Source organism: Delphinapterus leucas, chromosome 12 (assembly GCF_059928025.1).
Source record: "Delphinapterus leucas isolate spDelLeu-1000000601 "Yukka" chromosome 12, BTC_Dleu_Yukka2, whole genome shotgun sequence".
In the NCBI taxonomy this organism is placed as follows: domain Eukaryota; kingdom Metazoa; phylum Chordata; class Mammalia; order Artiodactyla; family Monodontidae; genus Delphinapterus; species Delphinapterus leucas.
Window position 1 is genome coordinate 90,333,633 of NC_143140.1, and position 15,606 is coordinate 90,349,238.

Sequence of the window (15,606 nt, forward strand, 5' to 3'; positions counted from 1 at the left end):
AGAATATACTATACTTACAAATGTCTTTGAATTTCCCAGAGGCCCCTGGAGAGAGGGGTTAGAAATCACTGGATTTGTGTGGTAGGCTTCATATTTTCTTAATGCCTCAACATTACTGGAAGAGCTAAGGAATGAGCTATCAAGTTAGAAGAGACTCTCAGCCTTCCCTAGGTTTGGTCTGTATAGATAAAATGTCATTCATATAAATCTTTCATTAACTGAACCCTTTATAGGGAGCCATGAAGATTGCTCAAAGCCCTTGCTTCCCATTATATGGTCGTACCCTCAAAGGAAACATTGATCAAACCCTTATGAAACAGTTATGGTCTGTATCACAAAGGGAAATGTTACTCTCCTCATTCTGATATTGGTCACTGTCATAATCAACCTAGCCTTTCCTTATTATGAAACTGGTTTCTGATTCCATCTGAGGCTCCCCTGAAAGCACTCTATAAACCACAGGCCCTAGCTTGTGTATTCATCACAGAAGGGCAGTCTCAGGCCTCAGAGAAAGGACTGTGCCAGGTGCTCTGAACTACAGTCAAAAAACAGACTCTCAGTTACAGGCTCTGAGTTGACATCAGCTTGACAGCTTTCAGACTGTACCAGTGGAATAAATCAGGAATTCCGGAACTCATGAAAAAACCACTAACCCAAGATCCAACAAAACAAGAGTTAATTACATGAGAATAACTAAACTGATGAGGGAAATTTACTTATGGTTGTTTTGAATATTACTTGTGTTGCTTTTAAGGTTCTTTTTTTATTGGAATATTAAGATCTTTTTCTTCATTTATCTCAACTTAAATTTAGCAGACTATGACTTTGTTTACTGAACTGAAACATTTATAAATAGTTATCTGATTTTCACTGGTCCTCAAAATTCATAAAACAGTACTTTGACCGAACGTCCTTACTCTCCATGGCAACAAGTTATTTGCATAGGTTCAATAAAAATTTGTTCTCATCTTACCAGGATATAATTGAACAAGTTAATTGTGTAACAAAGGATACACATGGAGAGTCACATTTGAGAAGAATTCTCACTTCCTCACACTATGGCATGACAGCACGTTGTTAAGGGATGGTAATTGGCTTTACACTTGTAGCCAATGCCTACAAAGACCTCACAAGAAAACAAGTTCCATACCTGGCCAACAGAGTCCCATTCACATGGGTCATATTTCCTGTCCAGGGTAATAGATAACTCCAAAGAGAAAGGTTTATTGCCTTGTAAGACTACTGTTGTATCTAATCCAGCAATCTCATCCTAACATTTCTTCATTACACACACACAGACACACAGACACACATACACACACTTAAATGCTAGAAGGGGTTTTTCTTTGGCTGGTACTTTGAAAAATTTACACAAAAGTAAAGATAATAGTAAATAGTATAAGAATGTATGAAGAGGAAGGAAACTTGTTATTTTATTTTCTAGGACTGTCATAAATTGAATTTTAATTTATGGGAAAAACGAGCCATGTGTAGGATATTGTGATTCAAAGATGGTGGCACTAAATGATGTCACTGCAACAAAACAAATTGAGGAAAGTGCATCATAATGCTCGCATGTGGAGTTGGGGATAAGGTTTAACTATTTGTATACAGAATTTTGAAGTCAGAGTACCTTGTAATGTTGATTGCAATGATTAAGATACCTGTTTGTCTCTGACAAAAGAACTGGACCTTGCTTCAGAAATCTAAACTTCTCCCACAATTTAGAATATTGTATCCAAATGAATTACATTTCTCAGTCTCAAAGAGCCGTCAAATGATGGATGAATAAATGTTGTTTTTATTCATTTAACACATTTATTAAGCATCTAGCAGTGGTCCCCAACCTTTTTGGCACCAGGGACCGGTTTCGTGGAAGACAGTTTTTCCATGGACGGGGGGCAGGAGATGGTGGGATGGTTCAGGCAGTAATGCCAGCGACGGCGAGCAGCAGATGAAGCTTTGCTCGCTCTACCGCCGCTCACCTCCTGCTCTGTGGCCAGGTTCCGAACAGGCCGAGGACTCGTACTGGTCCGAGGCCTGGGGGTTGGGGACCCCTGATCTACTGCATGGCAAGCACTGTGTTAGGGACTGTGGACAGCCTAGAAAACTTGAAATCCTGTCTCCTGAAATTTACTTTCCACTGGGGCCTGTAAACCTGTGTGAGCCACTCTGCTGTTTACAGTCCTATTTATATATGGTAAATCTATTAGATTAACTATGTTAGAAGAGCAAATTTCTTCAAACAAACAAGAAAAATTATTTGCCATGAAGTCCAGAAGAAAAAAGATATCTATGAAAATTATAAACAGAAGCCAGGAAAACAGCAGGTCTGAAAAATACTGGATTGTTCTGTTAACGAAAAATTTCAAAAGGCTCTAATGTTTCTCCGTAATAAGTAGCAAGTGGTAGAAATGTGCAATCATACAATAGCCCTAAATTAGTATCACTGAAGACGTGCAACATTTTATTGAGATATAATGTTTCTTACTGACACAAAGAGATTACATTAAACAAAGGAATTAAAGCTATGGTCATTACTTTATCAGAATAAGGTGACACATCTGAAGTATGGCAGCTATGCCAGCAGTATTAATTAAAGCATAAAATACTTAGTAATACATATAATCTTTCTCATTTTCATGAAGGAAAGTCCTATACGGTCAATTTGAATTATGTTGCCTCACTACCCATGGAACAATTCTAGTTCCTAGTACTCTTGGTCTATCTTTCCCCAAGGTTGCATTTACTTGTTAAAGAAAATAAAATAATAGTAACAAATGATTCAACGATTTTTAAAGAAAGGTGTTGTCACGGCCATCAGCTACAATCAAAGAATTCCGCTGGCTCTTTATCATCAAAATGCTCATATTGGCACCAGAAATCCACACAACAAGCAGCTTTTATAAATAACTCCTCAGGCAGAAGTCTCACTCGCTAAGCTGTGTCTTTATCTTAGTGACAATAAAATAGTTGCATGGCAAACAGCAGCAATCGGTGCAGATTGGCAAATCACACTTGCCTAAGCCATCTCTCTAGGTTAAAATGTCTGCCTTGCTTTGTCAGTAGGTTAGCGAAAAGTACCTTGCCTTTGAAAAGCAGAACATCATGAAAATGCATGCACCTCTTTTTATTGCAGTTATGTAAGGATGAATACTTTTAGACCCATATCAGGATCCATATATTGCATTCATGTAAACATCAAAAAGACATCGGCAGCATTCAGCGCCCAGTGTGTTGTTTCGCACAATGACTCTAGCCTGAAACACGTGCCCAGTTGATCAAATCTGCATCCATGTGTGCCATATTCTTGCTCACTTAGAACCTAAGCTCTGTCTGAGTCATTATGCTCAACACTAATTTGTCTCTATACTGCTCTCATCTATCACTGGCTGTCAGGGCCAGGTTGATAAAGTCCCCTGTGGTCCACCTCTGTGATCAGTCCCCAGGTAATCTGCTCTTTCAAAATAAAGCACGGAGAAAAAGGGTTCTTTGAGCAAGTTCCAGTAGAAAAAACTCAAAACAACTTCATCTTTTTTTGTTTTTTTTTTTGCCTTATTGAAACTTCATTTCTGTCCATGTGGTTCCCAATGACCAAATATACAGATGTCAAAAGCCAAAAATTAATTGTATTTTCTGATGGAATATTCTAAAAGGAGCAGTACATTGCCTAACAGAATATGAGGAAGAAAAGCCAACAATACCATACATGATTTAAGGCTGGAAGGCAATGAAAACGTGAAATTTAGGAGACTAGGCAGAGGAAGTTTTGTTCTTGATGTCATTCCTCATTATCCTAGAATACCCACTGTTCTAATTTGCTCCTAAATATGTGGTGGAAGTGATAACACTTACAAACAAATAAATAAATGAATAAAATAAAATAAAACCCCTACTCCAAAAGCAGAATAAGCAGAAAGAAGGTAGTCTCATGAGTAGGAAGTCTCCGGAATGTGGAATGGGGGACCTACCTTCTGCTTTTTTTAATGAATAGATGCAGGTAGCCTGGATCTATAAACTGAGATTGATTTTAGAGCCCAGGCCCAATATCAGGCCTTTTGATCATGTGAGCTAGAAAAAGGAAGAGTAACAAAAATGGCTAAAAGTTATTAAATATTCAGTATACGCCAGGCGCTGGTATAAGCTCTGGTCGTGAAATAGCTGGAGTCAACTCTATGAGGTAGGTAATTCAATATCTCTATATTATATATGGGGAAACTGAGGCCCAGCATGTTAAGAAAACCAGTGCTTTTTGAACTGTGCATGATTCACCTGAGGACCTTATTAAAATGCAGTTTCTGATTCAGTAGGTCTGGGATAGAGCCTCAGGCTCTGCATGCTGATACTGCTGGTCCACAAGCCACACTCTGAGCAGCAAAAAGTAAATTGTCCAAGGTCACAGAGCTGGTAAGAAGCAGAGCCAGGGTGAGGCTCAGTCAGCCCTGCTCCAGAGCCCAGGCTCTTTGCCACTAAGCTTAATGTCTGTGTCACAGACCCGTCGCACCCTGGGGTACTTGAGCTTTGGCTCAAGGACTAGAAACAAACGCCTATCACCTTTGCCGATAGTACTTTCCAGCAACAGCAAATATTTATTAAGGGCCTACCAAGAGATAGTTACTGTGGAAAACACTTAGGATATAAAAAATATTCCAGGCTCAAAGGATTTTCATTTAATCCACTAGCCAAACAACTGGCCATTTGATTCCCAAGCAAATTACAACTCCACTGATGGACTGCGTGTTCTGGTTAGTTTAATTATCATACACAGAGAAGATAGAGCACTAACTTTCAAAGAATCAGAGCGTAATATCACACCTCTAACACCAAAGGTAGTAAATTTAATCTTTGGGGATTGAGGAAGAACTTTTAAGATCTTACAGAGGTTTAGGAGTATCATTAGGAAAATTAATTATAGTTCAATAGATTTAGAAGGTGTAGGAGTTTGGGCTTGATTCTATGGTATCACCTAAAAAGTGAATTAAGAAAAGAACGTCCTGATAGTTTGTTAACTTGTCATGAGAGTTTCAATATATTTTATTAAAAGGACATTTTATACTAATTCCCATAGGTGGAACAAACATTACGGAATTAGGTGTAAAATTTTTGGAAGCTCCAGGTCATACAAAACAGTACCTTCAATAAATGTTTCACAAAATTTAGGAAGTTTTAAAAGAGTTTATTATAATCAGTCAATGTTTACCACTTAATTTGTAATTTTTTTCTTTCTCTTCCTTCTAACCACATTTTCTAAAAAAATGGAATCCAGCCGCCTGCCTACATTTCTGGCACACTCTGCAATAATTAGAATTCTCCAACGAGTCCCAAGACAGACTTCACCGGCTGAAAATATCCTGCCTCAGCTCCCACTCTCTTGTCAAGTGCAAATCTTACCATCTTAGCACTTGTCCAACATCCTCCGAAAGTCCTCTAGGCTCCAAGAGCAAAAATGTAAAGGCTCTACCTTATGGAGCACTGGAGGCCCCCAGGAGAGGGAGAGGCGTGCACCGCACAGCCCTAGAGGCCTTGCATGAAAGGAGCACACGGTCAGGTCAGACCTCATTTAGTCTAGGGGCAACTTCTCCTCTCCCCTTTTTATCACACTATTGCTCCGCAGAGGGGACTTCAGAAAAATGGAAACATCCTGAGGCCCCTAGCAAGTCAGGACCACACTGAACCTTAAAAACTTTAACACCGTCATTTCCCACCACTCTCCCCTACAGCTCATTTATAACTGCTTAGGTTCTAAAGAGACAACAACAACCAAGAACACGCCCAGCAGAGTCACGTGCGCTGAGACAGGCATGAAGGAGGTGCAGAGAAAGAAGGCCGGCCTCAGTCTGTCTTCCCCGTTTTGGGCAGTGAGCTCACCCCACCCAGCCGGCATGGAGTCCTCGCTGAGGTCAACCTCTCACCCATGCCGCGGCTGGAGTTTCCTCTCTGTATTTTCTGACACCCAGAAAAGGACACACTGGCACTCCTTCCAGCTTTACCTGACTGCATATCTCTTATGTATTTAAAAAAAAAAAATCATCATGTGTGGAACGCTTTCTTAAACACCAGCAGAGAAAGAAAGATGTGACTGAAAGTTATCAAGTCCGTCTTTAGTCACTGAAAGTGTTGGCACTCAGAGTTCTCCACAAGAGGAATCACCCCTCCACCACCCCCCAGCCCCAGACACCTTTCTGATACCATCAATCCTCTGAAGCCATAATAGAACCCAGCTATGGCCGTCGCTGTCTGAAAACTACACAAGCTCATCCCCCTCTCTGAGTGTAACTAACCTCTTCCTCCATCCTCCAAAGCCCCCCACCACTGACAAATTCTTCTTGTCTTTCAAAGCCCACCTAGGACGTCTGTCTTAGCCTCTCCCTCCTCAACGTCCCCATATTACTTTGATTTACCTCTTTTTCAGAACTCACTTCATTTTAATTTATATACATACATATTCTAAGATGTGAGCTACCTGAGGATCTTGCTCTTCTCATTAACCCTCGGATCTCCTGTTGCCAGTTTATTACACATAAGAAGTTCTTTGCAGTTCTGACACATGCTAAAAACAGGTGGACCATCATGCTAAGTGAAATAAGCCAGTCACGAAAAGACAACAGAGTATGATTCCACTTATGTCAGGTATCTGGAGTAGTCACATTCACAGAGATAGAAAGTAGCATGGTGGTTGCCAGGGGCTGCAGGGATGGGGAAACAGGGAGTTGTTTAATGGGTACAGTTTCAGTTTTGCAAAATGGACATGTTTTGCGATTGGTTTGCACAACAATGTGAATATCCTTAACACTACTGAACTGTATGCTTAGAAGTGGTTAAGATGGTAAATTTCATGTTATGTGTTCTTTGCCACAATGATGATGATGATGGTGCCAATAAAAGAAGTACTCAGAAGATGGCTGAAAACAGCAAATGAGGGAACTATTTGGTTGACACCTACACTGTGTGTGTGGAGTGCCTGACGATCTCTAACCTCCCCCTTAATGCGTTTTGACTTCCTCAGGCTTAGAACTGTTACTTGCACTCTGGATACCCCATGGCACATCACACCCACATACAGTTATTCACCATTTTCCCCTGCCATATGCGATGAGCAAGAATTGAAGAGCTGTGAGAGTCATCTTATATGTTGAATAAAACTTTTTGGCAGTATGACAATATATCCAGTACCATCCATGTTCCAGGCAATGAAGGTACGAAGTATATGAGACTTACTTGAATCTGACAAGCATACCTTCAAAGTGGAAAGCAAAAATGTGACAAGTAATTAATTACACTGAACTAAGTCATCCCTCAGTATCCATGAGGCATTTGTTCCAGGAACCCCCTCAGACACCAAAACCTGTGGATGCTCAAGTCCCTTATATAAAATGGTGTAGTATTTGCATATAACCTACACTTATCCTCTCTGTACTTTAAATCATATCCAAATTACTTATAATAACTAATACAATGTAAATGCTATGTAAATAGTTGTAAATACAATGTAAATGTTATGTAAATAGTTGCCAGGTGATTGGCATATTCAAGTTTTGCTTTTTGGAACTTTCTGGAATTTTTTATTTCTAAATATTTTTCATCCCCAGTTGGTTGAATCCATGGTGTGGAACCCGGGGATACAGAGGACCAACTGTATATATAAAGTACAATAAAGAGGAAAGAGAAACTCATTCTGCTTTTGGAATGGTGCTCATACTTCTCGGAAAGGAATATAGGACTATTTTCCTTACCTAAAAAACCCACCCAAAAATATGTCAGGTTGGCAAAATTCCCACTACACTGAAACATCATTTTCTGTGTTTTCACTTATAATATTGAAAGAGTATATTATGGTAAAATTTTCTTTGTTGGAGAAAAAATCAAGTACTTGCAGAATCATAATGTATTTTTAATAATTTGATGTGATAGCAACTTTAAGTTGCTCTAGTATGACTGCCAAAATTTTGTTGTTTCAGGGAAGGTTTAAAGCTGTCCAATGCACCAAGAAATTCACGCCCTCTGGCTTAAAGTCATTAGTATGTATAATACACATTTTCAAGTACTTGAGATTTGATTTTTGGATAAATGAGAATTAAGTCTGAAGTTTATCGATTTATTCCATTAGGAGGCTTCCATTACTGATTTGTATTTGGCAGGTGCTAACTCATTCATAATCCCAGAATAACTTTCATCTTGTAATACATTCAACCACTGGCAAAAAAATTGCTGATAAGAACATACTCTCTAGTAATCATGATATATCTACAGTATGTATCCAGGGCTCAAGTCTTAAAAGCAATTTAATTTATTTTTAATAGACTTTATCTCTTAGAGCAATTTTAGGTTCACAGCAAAACTGATCAAAAAGTACAGAGAGTTTCCATATACCCCTTCCCCAACACACGCCAGCTTGCCCCACTATCAACATACCTCACCAGAGTAATGCACTTGTTACAACTAATTAACCTACATTGATACATCATTATGACTCAAAGTCCACCATCTGCTTTAGAGTTCACTCTTAGTATTTTATATTCTATGGGTTTTATAATGACATGGTATCTACCATTTTATCATACAGAATAGTTACTCTGTCCTAAAAATCCTCTGTACGCTGACTATTCATCCCTTCCCACACAACCCCCCCGCAACTTCTGATGTTTTTACTGTCTCCATAGTTTTCTCTTTTCCAGAACGCCATATAGTTGGAATCATACAGTATTAGGCTTCTCAACTTGATTTCACTTAGTAATATGAATTTAAGGTTCCTCCATGTCTTTTCATGGCTTGATAGCTTATTTCTTTTTGGCACTAAGTAATATTGTCTGGATATATCACAGTTTATCAATTTACCTATTTAAGAACGTCTTGATTGCTACCAAATTTTGGCAATTATGAATAGAGCTGCTATAAACATCTGGGTGCAGATTATTGTGTGGACATATGTTTTCAACTCATTGGAGTAAACACCAAGGAGCACAATCACTGGATTGTATGGTGTGTTTAGTTTAGTGAGAAACTGTCAAACCGTCTTCCAAAGTGGTTGTACCATTTTACATTCCCACCAGCAGGAATGAGAGTTGATGTTGCTCCATGTTCCAGCCAGTGTTTGGTGTTGTCGGCGTTTTGGATTTTAATCATTCTAACAGGTGTGTAATGGTATCTCATTGTTTTTTTAATTTGCAATTCCCTAATGACATGATATTGAGCCTCTTTTCATATGGTTATTTGCCATCTGTATATCTTCTTTGGTGAGGTGTCTACTCAGGTCTTTTGTCATTTTTTTACAGGTTGTTCATTTTATTATTGTTGAGTTTTAAGAGATTTTGTATATTTTGAATAACAGTCCTTTATTAAATATGTCTTTTTTGCAAATATTTTCTCCCCATCTGTGGCTTGTCTTTTCATTCTCTTGCCATTGTCTTTCACAGAGCAGACAATTTTAAGTTTAATGAAGTCCAGCTTATCATTTATTTATTTCATGCCTTTGGTGTTGTATCTAAAAAGTCATTACCACATTCAAGATCATCTAAATTTTCTCCTATGTTATCTTCCAGGTGTTTTAGTTTCATGTTTTACCTTTAGGTCTCTGATCCATTTTGAGTCATTTTTTGTGAGTGACAAGTGTAAAATCTATGTGTAATTTTTTTTTTTTTTTGCATGTGGATGTCCAGTTCTTCCAGCACATCTGTTGAAAAGACTATTTGTTCTCCATCATACTGCCTTTTCTCCTTGTCAAAGATCAGCTGACCATGTTTATGTGGGTCTATTTCTGGGCTCTCTGTTCTGTAGAACTATTTGTGTATTCTTTCACCACTACTACACTCTGTTAATTGTTGTAGCTTTATAGGAACTCCTAACTTCAGAGAGCATCAAGCTTCTGACTTTTTTCTTCTCCTTCAATACTGTGTTGGTTATACTGGGTCTTTTGCCTCTCCATTTAAACTTCAGAATAAGTCTGCTGATATCCACAGAATAACTTGCTAAGATTTTGACTGTAACTGTGTATGTCAAGTTGGGAAGGTGATGTCTTGACAATGTTGAGTCTTCTTATCCATGAACATGGAATGTCACTCCATTTACTTAGTTCTTTGATTTCTTTCAGCAAAGTTGTGTGATTTTCCTCATACAGAACCTGTACATATTTTGTTAGGTTTATATCTAAGTATTTCATTTTAGGGGGTGCTAATGTAAATGGTACTGTGTTTTTAATTTCTAATTACATTTTTTCATTGATGGTATACAGGATAGCAACTGACTCTTTTATATTAACCTTGTATCCTGCAATCTTGACATAATCACTTATTAGATCCAAAAGCTTTTTTTGTCAAATCCTTTAGATTTTCTGCATTGACAATCACATCACCTATGAGCAAAGTCAGTTTTATGATTCCTCCCAATCTGTATGCCTTTTGTTTCCTTTTATTGATTTATTGCATTAGCTAAGACTTTCAGTATAATGTTGACAAGGAGTGGCAGAGGTAATTTATTCTTAATTTTTTTAAACCTTTGTCTATTTTTAATTTTTTCTATTTTACATTTTCAAGTTCTATTTCAATAATTCATTCCAGGGACTTCCCTGGTGGTCCAGTGGTTAAACTCCAGGCTTCCACTGCAGGGGGCACGGGTTTGATCCCTGGTCAGGAACTAAGATCCCACATGCGGCGTGGGGCAGCCAAAACAAACAAACAAAAATTCATTCCAGCGTGTAATGCTTCATCGACAGCAGTCTCTTGCATTTAGTAAAAGATGTCTAATTATTGTAGAGGAAAATGTTCTTCAAAACTAATGAAATGCATTGTTAGTAAACCGGGGCAATGAGACTTAGAAAGAACTGGATAAAATTAATGAAAGTTTTCTTTTTAAAGACCCCAAAATTATGAAAAAATAGTACACCTTGTGATATAAAAGTTGAGTTTTAAAATGTGACTACTTGGCTAAAATTAACAATTAACATGATTCTTCAACCTTTATAACCAAAATATCTAGAAGAAAAGCAAAAACTCATTCATTCCTTCTGATATGTATATTTAAATGAATACAGACTAGTGGATATGTTGAACACAAGGTTTGGAGTAAGACAGTCCTTAATAGAGTCTTCCTTTGGATTCGTTCCTTAAATGATCTGATACTACTTTCCATCTATTAGGAGGACATTAATATATTCTACCTGATGGGGTTTCTGAAGTATTAAACAAGACATTTCATGGAAGCAGGGCTTAGGACAGTGCCCGGCTCAGGATAAGCATTCACAGATGTTGACTATCATTACCGCCAGTTCCTGATGTCATGAGTGTTACGGTATTTTGATGATTTGAAACACTGATCCTGTTGCTTCTACCCCGGCACCCTGAAGTTTATTCACAAGCAGCCAAAGTGAACATTCCCTAAGTCACATCATGTCACTCCATCTCTCAAAACTCCTCCAGTGGCTCCCTTCTCACCAGGGTAAAATCTAGGGCCTACAAGACCCTACACAGCCTACAGTTTTCTGAGGCCTGTGAGGACATGGCTGCCATGGAGAAGGATTATGAGGAGGTTGGTATGGATTCTGTTGAGGGAGAGGGAGAGGAAGAAGGAGAGGAATACTAATTACCATTCCTTTCAGCCCTGTAGCATGTCATCCTCAGAATTTCAGCTTCAACATTAGTTGACAGGAGTAAAACTTTCTTATTAGATTGTCTTCACTTTCAACTGTGATCATGTATTACTGTCTTCCTTTCTGACTTCCTGTCTCCTACTGTTTTACTTCCTCTGCCCCAGCCACGCCGTCCTCCTTGCTTTCCAAGCACGGTCCTGCCTTGGGTCCATACACTCGCTGTCCCCTCTACCTGAGATTCCTGAATCTATGCTCCTTGAAATGCTCTCCTCAATTGTCACTTCATGAGAGAGGCCTCTGACCACCTTATACAAAAGAGCACCCTTTCCAACACTCTGTATTCCCTTTACTATGCTAATTTTTTCACCAGAGAACATATACTTACTAGCTATTTGGCTTTTTGTTTGTTTGCTTGTTTATTATCTTCTTCCCAACTAGAATGAGATCCAGTTGGGTTGGTAATTTGGCTGTTACTATTTCCTGCTACATCCTAGCACCTAGAATTGTGCCTGGCACAGAGTAGGGATTCTCTAATTATTTGTTTAAGTAGTTAGCTAACTGCATGACAAATATTGGAGAATATTCCTATTTTTTCCTAGATCCAATAGCTTCTTTCATCTGATTATCAGGAGGGGATGAATGGTATTTCTTTAAGAAAACACAAACATAATATGTGAACTTAGTTCATGCATGTGTTCCTTGGAGTCCAGGAATAGCTTACTCGATGTTCTTATTCAAATGTTTATAAAATAATATACAATAACAATATTTTAAAACAATACAAATTCTTACTGTGTAGGACAGTGTTACTCAAAGCATGGCTCCTGGAACCATACTTTCAGCAAGACCTGGGAACTTGTTAGAAATGCAGATTCTCAGTCACCACTCCAGGAAGACGGAGCTGGACCCAGCCCTCAGGTGACACCAATGAGTACTGAACCTTGAGAACCACTGCTCTAAGGAATTCTTAAATGACTCATTTCAATTCTTTGACTTCCTCTTAAAAATCATAATCTAACATGTCCTAGCTTCTAAATACAAATAGTATAAACTGACTATTAATGTAGATCATGACAATGCCTCTTACATTGACCAATTATCTTTTGCACCTATAAATTCCTGAAAGACATGCTCTCAAGTTGCAGTTCTTATTTGTTGCATCTACTTTTGTGGCTACAGCCCAGCTCTCCACCTTTTAGAGCCCTCTCACGTTTGGCGAGCACCTAAATTCTTCCTTGTCTAATTCAGACACCCTGGAAACATGCTGAAAATTCGGTTTATTTCTCTTAAATTTCTTTCTTAAAGGCAGAAGTTTTCAAACATTTTTCAACCAGGGACGTTTTTTCTTTTTTTTCCCCAAATAAAATGCACTGTAGATGCTTTGTATATAAAACTGGTAATTATGAGCCTGCTCTTGCTACTATGGATTGACTTGGTTTGTCCACCTGTCTTTCTCAACATTCCTACCACCTGGTTGAAGACTCTAGGTAGATCTCACAGTTGAAAGGTGGGAAAACATTTGCTATAGGGCAGCATTTCTTGGAGTGTGCTCAGCACCATGATTTCTGAATCTCTGTCCTCAGCTAACAGAATCAGACCTTCTGGCCCTGGAATAAGCATTGAACAAACATTCCCACTAGAGTTTGTGAGTCACTGCTCTAGGAACTCTAAACTGTCATTTTTATTAAAAAAAATAATTGTATAAGCACGTCGTTTGCCCACAGTCATTTCAAGTAATCCCATTCAGGGTATTCCATTCATTCAAGCAGTAAAATTAACAAGGTATTTTAAGAGGTGAAGTTTCATTTTTCTCTGTATAACGTTGAACAAGTCATTAGTTCTAAAAGTTAAATACACAGAAAATTCTGATGAATGGCTTATTACATTTACAGTTTTACATAATTTAGGAAACACGGATCACCATTTTTTCTTAGAGATTTTGTGGGAAACTACAGTAAATTGAACAAATATCCTGTCCTCAAAGAGATAAAGTACATACAGAAGGAACTAGAGTACAAAACAAAATAATAAGAGGTATGAAAGTTCTGGAAAGGAGATGATTCTTTCCACTTCAGAAGATTAAGGGATGACTCCTTGCCATTCAGAGTTTCAGTTCAATGCAGAATAAAGTCCTAAAGTTGACCTGGAATAACCCATATTTTTTTGCCTGATTCCTTCCAGATGCAACATAACTTACGCCACCCTTTCAGCACAGGAAAGGTAACAGGAGAGCTCACTCCTGATCTGGGGTGATGGGGGAGAAGCACAACAGGATGCTGGCCGCCTGGCATGCCAGCAAGTGTCGCCAAGCCCAGTCCCCAGCCAGCAAAACACATGCAGCTAACAGGCCACCACTGGTCAGTGGGTAAATGAGAAACAGGGTGATTAGAGGTCAGACTACATGAGGTCTGTATGGAAAGTTAAGGTTAAGCAGTCCAATAACAAAGCATACAGTAGCCTGCCAGCTCTTGCTACAGTGCTACTGTCCTATGTACATTTATGAGAGTTTCTTTAATCTATTGTTTGGGTTGAAACAATTACATATTTCACTTAAAATCTAAGTAGAATATTAGACATTTAGCAGAATTTTCTAAGAGTGTACCGGTACCTCAATCACTGTAGGAAGAGAATATTTTCTTCAGTAGAAGTATTATGATCTAGCAAGAGAAAGAATGGAAGGTGCCAATAATTCCAAACTGATAATCATAAAATAAAACTCTCAAGAAGACTGAAGGCAATTTTATAATAAAATAAAATAATAAGATTCTACTTTTTAAATCTTCAGATAAATACCAGTGACAAGATAGTAGAATCACAAACATTAGGAAACATTAAAATATGTGAATACCTATAAATGATAATTATTCTGCTTATATTATTATTAATGTTCAGATAATGCACATAAGGATTTAATTTTGCTCTAAAGCAACAGCCCCCAACCTTTTTGGCACCAGGGACCGGTTTCATGGAAGACAATTTTTCCACGGACAGGGAGTGGGGGGTGGTTCAGGCGGTAATGCAAGCAACGGGGAGTGACGGGGAGCGACGGGGAGCGACGGCGAGCGGCAGATGAAGCTTCGCTCGCTTGCCCACCGCTCGTCTCCTGCTGTGCGGCCCGAGCTCCTAACAGGCCATGACCGGTACCGGTCCACGGCCCACGGGTTGGGGACTCCTGCTCTAAAGATTTCCTATCAGATATAAGTTAGGCCACCTAATTCCAAATCCTAGTCTCTAAAACCACTTTTTTACATTTTAACCTGTGTCACATTATGGGCTATTCCCTCATATATAACTTCCAATTCATTAACTGTCTCTTTGGCATTGACAAATTGCTCTTTTAACCAATCTGTTGAGGATTTTTTTTCATTCTAATAGTTAAATTTATGCTCTATTCAATAGCTATCTTTTTCTATTATGTCTGTTTTCTGTTTTGATTTCAATTTTTTATTTTATGTCCTAATTAACATAAAACATTTTTGTTTTGTATTCTGTTTCAAACTGTCATTTTATTTTCTCATGTTTTGGGGGAAACCAATCTTCTAGTTTATGGTGTATGCTCTTCTCCACTCAAGGTAGAATATCCCTTTGTTTGACTTATAATGGGTATCATGAGGACCCCTTCAATAGGGCTTGTTCATCTCTGGAGGCCATGACCCCCAAGTGTTCTCTGGAATGCTTTTACGTACATTCTGCTTGAGACATCAGATGTGCCAAAGCCTGGGTCTGATACTTATATTAATTCCTCCTTGTGGACAACATAGGTATTGAGAGGTTTAGGTTTATCTCATTTTCCCCATTTCTCAGTTATTTTTTCAGTCTCCTAGATGCCCAGTCCATGTAAAGGACATGAAGCCTTCATTCCTTCCACAACCACCTGAGGGCCACCAGAGCACCATGCACTTAAATTCTTGGTTTATTCATTCCTTTATTTAAAGACAGCTGTGTTGTTTCTACTTCTTCACTTACCCCTGGAAAATTTCCTTTTTCTTTTTCAATTTCATCTATGATTTTAAAAATATTAATTA

The 15,606-nt window shown here is 38.4% G+C and overlaps 1 protein-coding gene across 1 annotated transcript in view; it reads right to left on the reverse strand.

Moving 5' to 3' along the window:
- PRKN (parkin RBR E3 ubiquitin protein ligase) overlaps positions 1 to 15,606 on the reverse strand; it is a 1,255,012-nt gene that overhangs the window by 813,599 nt on the left and 425,807 nt on the right. The window lies entirely within an intron of this gene.